The sequence below is a fragment of the Lissotriton vulgaris genome, chromosome 2_1, assembly GCF_964263255.1.
Source record: "Lissotriton vulgaris chromosome 2_1, aLisVul1.2, whole genome shotgun sequence".
In the NCBI taxonomy this organism is placed as follows: domain Eukaryota; kingdom Metazoa; phylum Chordata; class Amphibia; order Caudata; family Salamandridae; genus Lissotriton; species Lissotriton vulgaris.
The window spans coordinates 482,869,151-482,881,910 of record NC_141687.1 but is presented as its reverse complement, the minus strand read 5'-3'; positions in this window follow the sequence as shown (position 1 = coordinate 482,881,910).

Sequence of the window (12,760 nt, the reverse complement as noted above, 5' to 3'; positions counted from 1 at the left end):
AGAGAAAAGCCAAAGAAGGGGAATACCCTTGTTGGAACTAAAACCCTCACACACCTAGCAAGCTAGATGTCATGCTTCATCATATGGGTTCTGCTCCTCGTCAGACTGGCGCTGCAATGTCTGACGGGCACCCATAAAGGGGCTCTTTATCGGAGATCTTTTGTTCCGGCCATATGGTGCATGCGGGTGTGCGGGAAGAAAAAGGGTGTAGTCGTGAAAAAAGTGGTGAAGGTTAAAAAAGGTGGGTCAGTCCACAATTGAATTTATTAGCGTGGCTGGCGCCCTTGGTTTAAATGGTGGGAGGGGAGATATAAGCTATGGGTAGTATTTAAGCTTTATACCTACAACCCCCTGAACAGGTCAACATGTTTCTTGCCCGGATGGCAATTCGTCAGGACCTTAGTGAGACGTACTACACAGTGAAAAGATTGGTGTTCATACCTTATCCCTTGAGGTCATATAGAGGCAGGCCAAGAAGTCCTGCTGATTTGGGGTGACCTAGAGGAAATACATAAAAGAAAAAGCATCGTGGTGGTTCTGTTTATGTTGCAAAGTCATACAAACAAAACATTCAAAGACATACTCGTGAATGAAAAGGAACAGTGACTGCACAAATAATGGCAGGTGCCTTCTCAAAGTGAAAAATGATTTAAGGTGCAAGGTTAAAATAGTTAAAAAGACGCTAAATAAGAGGCATGGGAGTAGAGGCACAAAGTAACCAATCTTACCCTAAGGGAGATCCTAAGGTGCCCCGCAGTCTGCTCCAGTGGGACCTGCACGTAAAGGTCAGGAACCTGGGTGGAGATGGAGAGTAGATCAATGAATAATGCTCAGCAGTGGTTGCTTGTCGTGGGTCAGGACTCACAGAGTGGAAATTGCCGACGGGGTGAGAGAAAATCGGAAAGACCATTTGTGCGCCGATATAGCCATAGGGAACTACGTGAACCAAAGGCAACACGTAAGCAAAAGTGAGCATCTAAACACAGAATCAACACAGGCTGTCACCGCGTACCCGAGCGGGGATCGCTGGGGAGCAGTTTCCAGTCCCGGCCAAAACTGCGTCAAGGGCACAGCAGAAGCACACGTTGAAGGGCCCCTACAGCGGTTGCACTCACGTCCCAGGGACTACGTCGATCAAATGGAGGTGTGGGATCACCCTCTGTCCCATCGGCAAAACCACACCCGGTATGAACTGAAGCCGGCTGGGTTCACGAGGCGGTAGACCGTTATAGGGAATCAAAGCAAACTTACCCAGATAGCGTGCTGTCAGCGCCGCTAACACCTATCCCCACCGTCTGGTCAGGACAGAGCAGCTGGTAACGAAACCAACGTCCATGTGGAGTATAAGTAGCTCCTGTCTCGCCAAGTCCGCGTGGGGGCGGAGCTTCAGCAGAGGACTGCGCATGCGTCAGAGTGGAAAACTTCAAAACACTACAGCGAAGCCGTCAGTTATGACAATCGCCTAAACAAGGCGGCCATCTTGGGGGCGGAAGAGTCAGCCGGTGCACACCACAGGGATTAGTAAGGATGTGGTACCAGCTTGGTCAGGATTACTGTGACAGTGCCGACCAAGGTACTGAGTCATTGAGGCCACACATGTCAAGTTGGAGGCGGTGTACCCATCTCTGTTCGTTTCTGAACAGTGCCCGCTGTGAGATGAGAGGATGGGACTCTGAGACTAACCTGCGTATGTTGTCTGCCTGATGGCCCTGCTGGGTGTAATGTTCATACAGCCTGGTATGTGTTTTGAGACACCTGATGTTACTTTTGTGCTCCATGATGCGTGGTTTCGGGAAACATCACTTACAACGCATTTATTACAACGCACTACCATTACAACACAAACCATTACAACGCATTGCGCTGGGGGGCGCTCTAGGATAGGGAATATATTTAATTTACTATCCAACACCTTCCCTACTATCCACGGGGACTGGAGTTGGAATAGTAAATTAAATAAATCACTATCCAGCGCTTAAAAGCACTATGCGTTGTAGTGGTATGCGATGTAAAAACCGCGTTGTAACAGCAGGAGTTGTAATAGCCTGCGTTGTAACGACACCAATCCGTAGTTTCACTTGTCTCATGGTCATCTCAAGATAGTGTTTGTTACAGGGGCAGGTAATGAGGTATATTCACCTGGTACTGTTGCAGTTAGTATGTTCGCGTAACTGCCATTTAAAAGTCTCAGTGAGCATAATCTCCTTGGTAGGTCGAGTTTGGGGACAGACAGCGCAGCCCCCACAAGGGAAGTGGCCAGTCACTGGAGGAAGGCCCCACAAAGTGCTTTGATTGTTGGCATTATGTTTCTTGGGCCTTGTGTGAATCAGGGAGTCCTTAAGGTTGGCCGTTCGTTTGAACGCAAATCGAGGTGGTGGGATATTCAGACCACTAGAGTTTATGATGTGCCAGTATCTGTTAATGGTTTTCTTGATATAGCCCGAATTTTTCGTGAAGCAGGTGACACAGGTGATCAAGTCATCGGACTCTTTGGGATTAGGCTCCAGTCGTACCTCTCTGGGGTTGTTAAGAGCTCATTTGCGGGAATTATATACACGACAAGCCGGGTAACCTCTATCCTGCAGTTTGTGTTGTAGGATCCTAGCTTCATGGTTAAAATCGGATCTCTCTGTGCAAATTCTGCGTACCCGGGGGAATTGTCTGAATGGCAGGTTGTCCCTTAGGGCTCTCGGATGTTGGTTCTCATAGAGAAGGAGACTGTTCCTATCGGTACTTTTGCGATATAGAGTAGTCTTCAACCCGTCCAGGTTGAGACTGATATTCAGGTCAAGGAAGGTAATGGTGGAATCTGATATGGTGCCTGTGAATTTGAGGAAGGGATTCTGCTTTTTGATCCATGTGCAGAAGGACTCACAGGTGGTGCGGTCTCCTCTCCATAGTACGAGAATGTCGTCTATATACCTTCGCCACAAAGTCAAGTTGTCTCTGAAGGGGTTATTAGGGGAGCTGATAACATTCTCTTCGAAGGTAGACATGTAGATACAGGCCAAGCTAGGAGCAAATGTGGAAAACATCGAAGTGCCTGTAACTTGGTGATAAAGCTGGGTACCGTACTGAAAAAAGTTTGCAGTTAGGGCTATGGTTGCGCATGCCAGTATGAAAGAAATAGGTGTGGGTGAGCACCATTCTTCCTGCAGTAAAGTAGTCTCAACAGCTTCCAGGGTGGCTTGTTGGGGGATGTTGGTGTATAATGCTTCAACGTCTAATGTGAGGAGGAGATCAACACCCTCTCTCCCCTCGATGTTGTCTATTAGACGGAGCACATCCCTGGTGTCTTGGAGAAAAGAAGGTATCTTCCTTACCACCGGTTGTAAAAAGGAGTCGCAGAACTTTGACAATGGCTCAAGGAGAGAGCCAATCCCTGAGACGCTTGGCCTTCCAGGAACCGGACTTTGCCCTTTATGGATCTTTGGAAGGGTGTAGAAATAAGGAATCACTGGATCGGTGGTTATCAAGAAATCTGCTTCATTTTTGGTGATCCATCTGTTAGTTTCACCTTCCATGATAAGGCTAGTGATGGAAGTGGCAAGCCTTTTGGTGGGGTCTGTGTTAAGAGGTCTGTAGTGGGTGGTGTTCACCAGCTGGCGTTTGTATTCTGTGTCGTAATCACCACTATTTTGAATCACAGTTGCCCCACCCTTGTCAGCCTGTTTGATGATGATGGAGGTATCAAATTTAGATGATTCAGGCTTGTTGGAAGAGCTAGAACTTGAATTGGCTGCCCCCCTCATTATCTGTGGTGACTTTAATATCCACCTGGATGCAAATGGTCCCTCTTGGGAGGTATACAGGAGGAGGAAGCCCCAGTCTTTAAGGCATTAGAAGCTCTGGTGGACAGTCATGGGCTAGTTGATATGCGGACTCTTAAAAAACCAAGGGACCCAGGCTATACATATTTCTCTTGTCCACATAGAAAATATGTCAGGCTTGATTATTTCTATGCCTCTCTTATAGAGGGGGCCAACATCAGGACCCTGCCTAAGGTTCTGTCGGATCATAACCCTCTGATGCTGGAAATGATGGTATAGGGTCATGATCGACCACTTACAAAATGGACCTTCAATAGGAAACTTTTGTTCACCGAAGGATTCATGGAACACATCAGGGGGTGGACCCAGCAGTTCTTTGATATAAATAGGTTTAGCACCTCCAAAGAAATTGTTTGGGATGCGTTTAAAGCAGGACTAGGAGGTAGATAGTCAGCTTTGTTGGATATCATAGGAAGAGACAGGAAGAAGAAATATATCAACTAACGTAACATATTGCAGCTATTGCTCAAAAGCAGGTGGAGCGACAAACCCAGCTAGAACTTGAAGTCATAAGAACCAAGGCTAAAATTAATGGGTTTTGTAGTAAAACAGTGGCGGAAACATTCCAAACCCATATCAGCGATAATTACAAATATAGAGAGAATACGGGGAAACACTTGGCACTCCGCCTAAAACAAAAGGCAGCAGCAAATAATATTTAGAGATTAAAAGGGAAAGATGGGAAAATGGCTATTAAACTCCAAGATATAGTAAAACTATTTGTAAATTTCTATTGAGAGCTGTATAGGACCAGGGACAAAACGCCAAAGATAGCATACACGGTAATTGATGCAATTTCCCCTATTATTCAGGAGCAAGAGGAAGACATTTCAATTAATAAGGTTATCGAGGCACTTCAGGCGATGGCCTCTGGTAAGGCGGCGGGTCCTGACGGGATTCTGATGAAGCCTACAAGGCTCTACAGACAGAGCTAGTCCATCTTCTATTAGACTTGTTTTTGGCCGTGCAGCAGAAGGGAATCCTGCCTTAATCTTGGCAGGAGACTAATATAGGTATCTTCCTGAAGAAGGGAAATGATAAACACAGATGAGAAAATATATTCTAAGATCATTGCGCTCAGATTAGAAAGGATTATCGCCTCCCTGGTGAGCCCATGGCAACATGGTTTCATCCCAGGAGAGGGACTATGGATCATGTCCCACGGGTAATACCATTGTTTTATATAGCAGACGCTTCAGGAGAACAGATGTCCCTAATTCTTCTTGGCGCACAAAAACCCTTTGACCAGGTCGAATGAGCATACCTGTGGAGTAATTTAAGAACTAACAGATTTGGACCAGGTATATTAACTGCCTTAAGAGCAATGTATGTACAATCTAATGCAAGAATACAATTGATGGGTAGGATGTATGAAAGGATCCTTATTGTTCGTGGTACAAGACATGGCTGCCCCTGTTCTCCAATCCTTTTTGCACTTCATATAGATACACCAATTAGACCAATGTTACATGATCAGACAATAAAACCAATAGTGGTCAGAGGATTTAACACCAAAGTGCTAGCTTATGCTGACGATATATAGCCGTTGTCACCCCTGAACCGTAGGGAGCAATAGAAAGAATCAAAGCCCTGGCCCTGGAATTTGATAGGTATTCGGGGTATGGCCTAAATACCAATAAAACAAAAATTTTGTCTGTTCTAAAACCTCTCCATGTCAGAACCCATGTAAGACAGAGGCTGCCACATACTTAGGGATAAATCTATTGGCGGATGTTGGATCTATATGGGAATTTAACTTGGATCCTCTCATAGAGAAGATAAGTGGAGATCTAAAAAGAATGGATAGTTTACATCTGTCTATTATAGGAAGAGGCAATGTGCTTAAGATGACAATGTTTCCTATAATCTTTTCTCACTGGAACCATCAATTGCTTTCTTTAAGAAATTAGATGGGATTTTCTCACAATTTATATGGGGCTATAAGAAGATCAGGAGATCGATGAGATTAATGACTTTACCACAAGATCAAGGGGGGCTAGCCATTCCCAACCTTTTATATTACTTATGGGCTTTAACGCTGCAGCAAATCACCATATTGTTTAAACCTAAAATATGGGCAGATATAACTCTGGTAGGCCAGGAAAGGTCAATCCCTCCTTCTATTTTTGCACTAGCCATAGGTGGTGCAGCACCAGGGGTACTACTGAGGCAGCTGGTGGGTAGTTACTATAGGAAAATGCATTTCAAACCCCTTAGAGCAGCCTGGAACATGTGGTATAAGGTGTGTAAGATCCTAGAAATTACCAAGCTCCAGAGCTACCGATTATTATGGCGATCACCAGTCTTTCCGGCCCCACTTTATGACAAAACAGGCAAATCCTGGGAACAGGCTGGAATTAATAATTTAGGAGATATTATCAATTTGAATGGACTTATGTCATTTGGAGAACTTCAGGAACGATACAGTGTGGACTCCAGATCACTCTTTAAATGCGTTCAACTCAGGGAGACAATTAAACCTGTTGTATTGCAGTCCACCAATATAGCTCAAATCCCGTTGTAGAGTGTATTCTGTATAAGCAGCCTCAAATCAAGGATTTATGCTCCATGTTGTTATATGGCCGGGATGCCTGTTACCCCCTCCCAACACAAATCCCCAAGGATGGGAAGACGGACACAGTTCTGAACTTTTGGAAGGCGGGAGGGAGTCACCCTCCCGGCCGTATTTATTAAAATATGAAACAAAATTAAAACATTAAAATAAGCGTTTCATATCATGTACAATTTTCATTTATTACATTTCGATGAAGACATGTTCATTGGCTAACCTAAACAAATCTCTAGTACAAAGGTTTTCCTAGCCGAGTCTAACATCCTGCAAATTCATACTTTCTAAATTAAAATTGGACATCCTAGCATTACGTGCCAACGGCAAGGTCGCAACCGGTGTCAGATCCCTCCTACCAAAACTCTCGCCCTCACGGTGTGAGTGGCGGCCGCGCAGAGGACTGTACCCTCTGTGCCAACTCCAATTTCCCTTGTCTTGTGGGGCCCCCCATTTTAACTCGATGCCATCTTAAAGGTCGCCCGAGGACCCGTGTGAGGTGTCTGTAAGAAGGCAGCATGGACTCCCCCTCCCACCCCACACTGTCTATCACATCCGCCGTCGCGGATATCCGGGCCCTGGGAAATTCGTAGGAGGGGCATATAGCCCCCTCCTCCACTGGAAGGGGCCTATGGCCGTCTTCCCCTAGGCGACCCATACTTAGTGGGTGCCACCTCCCCGTGGGAGGGGCCAATGGCCACCTCCCCCCGGGCGCACCCATCCATAGTGGGTGGCGCCCCCTCTAGGGACCTTGAAATTACTGCACACCGATCATGACCTTACCACCACAGGCCGGATAGTTGACCGGCTATCCAGCCCCCCCACACTCCTCCTAAAGGTCATGCTTCCTCAAACCCCTTAGCCAAGCTATGAAGTCTCCTATGAGTAAGACATTCCCCTCCCGGGACAAGTGAACCCCATCCTCTAGATACATGTGATCCCCCCGAATACATCCATGCGGAATACTGTGCAACTGCGCCGAGCGAAACAACCTACCAAGTTTGTTGTTGACCTTTTTCACCGAATGGTTCAGTGCTGACACCGAGAGGCCCCCCGCCAAACCTTCCTGGGAATCATGTGGGACCATGCTATCGTGCACCCCGGGATCCTTCTCGCAAGCCAGCTAACAGTAGACAACACTCGCTCGAGTAGTACTCGCCTCCCGAGTGTCACCATGTCATTGCCCCCAGGTGTACTATGATTACAGATGGCGGTGACCTCTGCCGCCCTAAGAGTTCCTCGAAAAAAGATTCAAACTGGTCAATACAGAGCCCGCCCCTTCCGTGGAAGGTCACTCTGCACCCGTATTCCCCAGCTGCGTGAGTCGCGTCACCTGCTTTGAATACGTCCCCGGCCCGCCTCACGTATGAGTGGCCCACGACCCACACCACTCTCTCCTCAGCCGGTGATCTCTGACCGCTGGTCCCCTGGTGCCTGGTCGACTGAAAATTCCGCCCCGCATAGCATGCACGCGAAACTGTAAATCAAACAGAAGACAAGAAGCGTGAGTGCATGTAACTTGACTTCACAACATGTGCAATCGCACATACCTTTTAAAGCAATTCGAGGACCATCGTCCCAACTGTTTCACCTCTTCAGTTCTCTGACCCCTGGCTGTAGCCTCCGTAGCAGCCCCTATCCTAAAGGAGTGGGTCCCAAAATCGCACGGGTCCATGCCCGCCGCTGCGATTGCCAGTGCTAGCACCCTCTGAAACTGAAACCTCGTCAGTGGGGTGGCATCAATGTGTCTCAGAAGGCTCCCCCCCCACGTATCTGCCCTTCGTGCCAAATATTCCTCAACGCACCTTACCGGGCACATGGGGGACCCCCGCATGCGCTGGACAACAATACTGTCTCCCATAGCCCTCTGGTCAGTCTTGGATTTGGCTATTGTGACTACCATTGAATCACCCCTAATCAGGATGTGATCCCGACACAGGCCTCCCTCCACCTCTTTCTTATTCTTTGCGACCAGTTCGCTCACCCGCATAGCCCCGTGGAACGCTAATGCGAAAGCGGCCCGGAACAGAACTGTTTCGAAATGGGAGGAACATGTCGTGGGTAGAGCCGACATGAGCAGGGACAACCTTTCTAACCCAATCGGCGCCTCTCGTCTACTGTACGACCTTCCATGCGTTGCCAACCACGTAGGGCTTTCCTTACCACAAAGGACGATGTCGGGTCCTTGATACCATGCGCCTGCGCCATGAATGAAATGGCGGCCCGGTGCCTATTGGCCGTTGCTACTGATCGGCCTTCCCTGTGTAATGCTACCAGAAACTTTAGGAAGCAATCCTCCTGACCCTATTTGTCCTCCCCTGCCGGACCCAAAAATGCACAATAGGAACGAAACGCTCCTTCGTATGCCTTCCTCGTCCTGAGGGCTAAGCTTGCTGCCACGAGGTCTTGTAATCTGGGGCACCGAGTAGCCAGAGTGCTTCGGGAAATGGTGCCGCCGTTAGGTCCGCGGAAGGTAGATAACCCCTGAAAGCCTGCATGTGTGAACGAGAGAGTGCATCAGCAGCCTGATTCAGTACACCCGGCACATGTTTCGCCCTGAATTGCACATTCAGTCTCATGCAAAGTAGTACAATTTCCTTCAGTAATCTCAATAGCCACTTGCAGCGTGCTGCCTGATCATTTATACATTCAACGACAGTCATATTGTCGGACCAAAATACCACAGAGCGATCTCTGAACTCTTCCGGCCATGCCATCAGAGCCACCAAAATGGGGAATAACTCGAGGAACCCAATGTTACCTGTGAGACCGCTGGTGTGCCACCACGCCGGCCATGTTTGCGCCGACCATCGATTACCAAAGATGGCGCCAAATCCCACGCTCCCCGCCGAGTCGGTCCACAACCCCAGCTCGTCCGAAGACGCTGGCGGCTTGTTCCACACCACTCGACCGTTGAAATCTGCCAGAAATGCCAACCATATGCGCATGTCCTGGCGAACCTCTGCAGACAGTCTCGTGCGGTGGTGTCCTTCCTTGAGACCAACCATAGCTTGTGCGATAGAGCGGGAAAAGGGTCGGGCCATTGGTATCACTCTTAGGGCAAAGTTAAGCTGACCTACTGCTTGTTGTAACTGATGGAGGGTAACTTTCTCCTTGCTAAGGCACAGTTCCAGGGAAGCCCTGAATTTTGCTACTTTCCCTACTGGCATACAGAAACATCCCTCCACAGAATTGAGCTCAATTCCCAGAAACTCGAGTGAAGTAGATGGTCCAACCGTCTTACCTGGTGCCAATGGCACTCCGAATCCCTTCATGAGGGAGCAAAATTCCTGCAGCGCCTGCGCACATTTTGTGTCGCCGGCTGCCCCCAAGAACAAAAAATCATCCAAGTAATGCATAACATGGCTATGGCCAGTGGCTCTGATAAATGCCCATTCCAAAAAACAGCTGAATTTCTCAAAATAAGCACAAGAGATGGAGCAACCCATTGGCATACATCTATCCATGTAGTAACGTCCCTGGAACACAAAGCCTAACAGACGCTGATCCTGTGGGTGTACCGGGAGCAACCGGAACGCCGACTCGATATCTGACTTCGCCATCAGCGCTCCGGGCCCCAGGCGATTCAACATGGTGACGGCATCATCGAAAGATGCGTACCGCACCGAACAAACTCCCGGGTCAATCGCATCGTTCACCGAGAGACCCCTTGGAGCGGACAAGTTATGGATCAACCTAAATTCCCCCGGGTCCTTCTTGGGAACCACTCCTAACGGGGAACAGATGAAATCAGTTACTGGCGGGTGCCTATTTGGGCCAGCAACCCGGCCAAGGGCAACCTCTTTTGCAATCTTCCTCTCCACGACCGCTGGATTATGCTGAGCCGACAGTTGGTTTCTACAAAGTGGCTCCCCACGAAAATCCCCCGCCGGGATGTGGAAACCATATAGGAAGCCATTCCTCAACACCCCAGAGGAGACATGATCAGGGTATTCGTTTAGCCAGGGGATCATTGCCATGATATCAACGGGGGTAGGTAGCGGTACACAATGGCCCCCCTCAATCTTGTTTGGACCGTCCCACTATTCCTGGATCTGCACGAACTCTCGGGGTGTGAGGAATTCCCGCACCCTGCACATGCATGTCTGAACCTACATGACCCTTGTGGCCTGGTACAATTGCCCCTGTTAAAATTCCAACAGACCCCTCTCTTACCCCCATTCCCACCAGTCCTTGCTTGGTGGTCGCCACCGGGCCCGCTCGAAAGGGCACCGAGGGCTGGTGGCGGGAAGGCCCCGACCCATTACCGCCTAGCAAGGACGACTTCGTCGCGCCTGGCAGTAGCTGCTTCTGCCAAGAAATTGAGTCGAGACAATCCCACGTCAGAGATGAATCGTACTCCTTGGCCTTACGGCACTTCATATCGTAACCCATCCACTCATTGCCCTCATACGTTTCATACAAATCCATTATTCGTGTTTGATAGCAAGACAATTCGGACAAAACCTTGGGTCTACGTTCCCCCATAATCGCAGTAAACATCGCAAAGGCCTTGGCCCAATTTGTGATTGTCTCGTCCACCCTGAATCCCGCCATTCTTGCTCGCCATAGACTCGGGTGCCACAAATCTTTCTGTGTCTTAATATACTCCATTTCGTGATGGTCAGTCAGCAGAGAAAACATATTTGCATACTTATCAGCCCATATCAATTCTTTCGTGGCCAATGGTATATGTTGGACCACCTTCTCCCGTCTTGAGGGCAACGACCCCTCCCCCGCCATTGGCAATGCCTGCTTACCCGGCTCAATTGTCGTTCCCGCTGTTTTCTCGACGCCCGCTGCCGGTCCTTCCGAGGTCACCTGTGGGGGGACAAGAGGGAGATTCGCCTTTGCGGCAGCTCTAGACTGCCGTAACTGCTGCATTAGTAACTTGGCCTCTTCGGCCGTGTCTTCAGGCGCCGTAGCACCCCCTGTTTTCTTGCAGAGCCATGCGGCCAACTGGGCAGCTAATTCCAGAGGCATATCCTCCTCGTTGGCGGGCGTAACAACAACCGGAATCGGTTGACCCGCGTCGGGGATTGGTACCGGGGCCTCGACTGGACTGGCCGGGCTCGCTGGGGGAACCTCGGGAACCGGGACCTCCCCCCCTGCCGCCCTATTCCTGACCCGCTTCCCCCTACCCTCTGGGGCAACTTTCGGCAATGCCGGGCCTATTACCTTCTTCGGTCTACCCGGATTGTTCATCGCAGCCATCTGCTTCTTCATGTTCACCATATCTCTTACCAGCATGCGAAGCATCTGGTCAGTCCCGGACTTCTTTCCTGCCTTCTTGCCAGGCATTATTATTGAATGTCCGATCCAAGTTGATCAACACAGTCCTGGATCCTTAGCCTCGAAGTCGCTGAAAGAGAAACACAAGAATTACCAGTTCTCAAAATTGCTCCTTGTTCCGTCGAGGGCTCACGTGCAACGAGTGGGTGCAGCTTCCAAGCACAGGAACAAGAGGATGCTTCTTCGGATTCCCGCTCTCTTTATCCATCTTCGGGAGGGCGTGAACCCTCCGCTGGTACGCCTACTGGGCGTGGCCATCGGTGTAGGTGTCTAGGACAACCCCTCTTGGGCGGGAAAAGGCGCGCCCCGGCTACGCCGCTTCGGGCATACCAGCCGTGACACGCCCCCCGCCCAAAATGGTTTCCCGGGGGGATCCGGGCCCCCAACCATACGTTCGGGGGGACCGAGTGGTCGCCCCTTTCCAAGTGCTAACTTAGATGACATAATCATGACTGAAAGTGTTTAGGCAGACAAGCTGGAAAATCAGGATGTTGACTTAAGCAGATCCTTTATGCTGTCTTATAAGGTGTTTCTATCCACCAACCTAAAACCCCAACATTTTAAAACAGTATTTAGCCTATATTTTACACCGGCAACATTGTTTGTATGGGGGAAAAGGTAACATTATCATTGCCCAAGGTGTGGACAGGGTCCTGCAGATATGGTCCAGATGTTTTTTGATTGCAGCAAACTGGATGCATTGAAACAGGGCATTGACACCTTTTTGAACCAAACTTTAGGGCAGGCTGTCTCTCTAACCTCAACCATGATGCTACTTGTCTGTGATGAGACCTTACATTTGAAGCTGATTCAAGAATGTTTTTGTTTCACGGTAATAGCAATATCTCGTAAAATGATTGCTTTAAAATGGAAAGGTGTGGTGTGCCAGACTCTTTTATATGTTTAATTTGGAGATGGCATTGTATAAATGTAAAGGTCATAGAGTGAAGAGAAGGGGTTGTCAAGTGTGGGGGCTACTGATGGATCAATACAAAAAAAATGTCATTCCCCCCCTTTTCATTCTCTCTTTTATCGGCTTATTTTATTTTTCTATCTTTTTTAAGATCTAGGC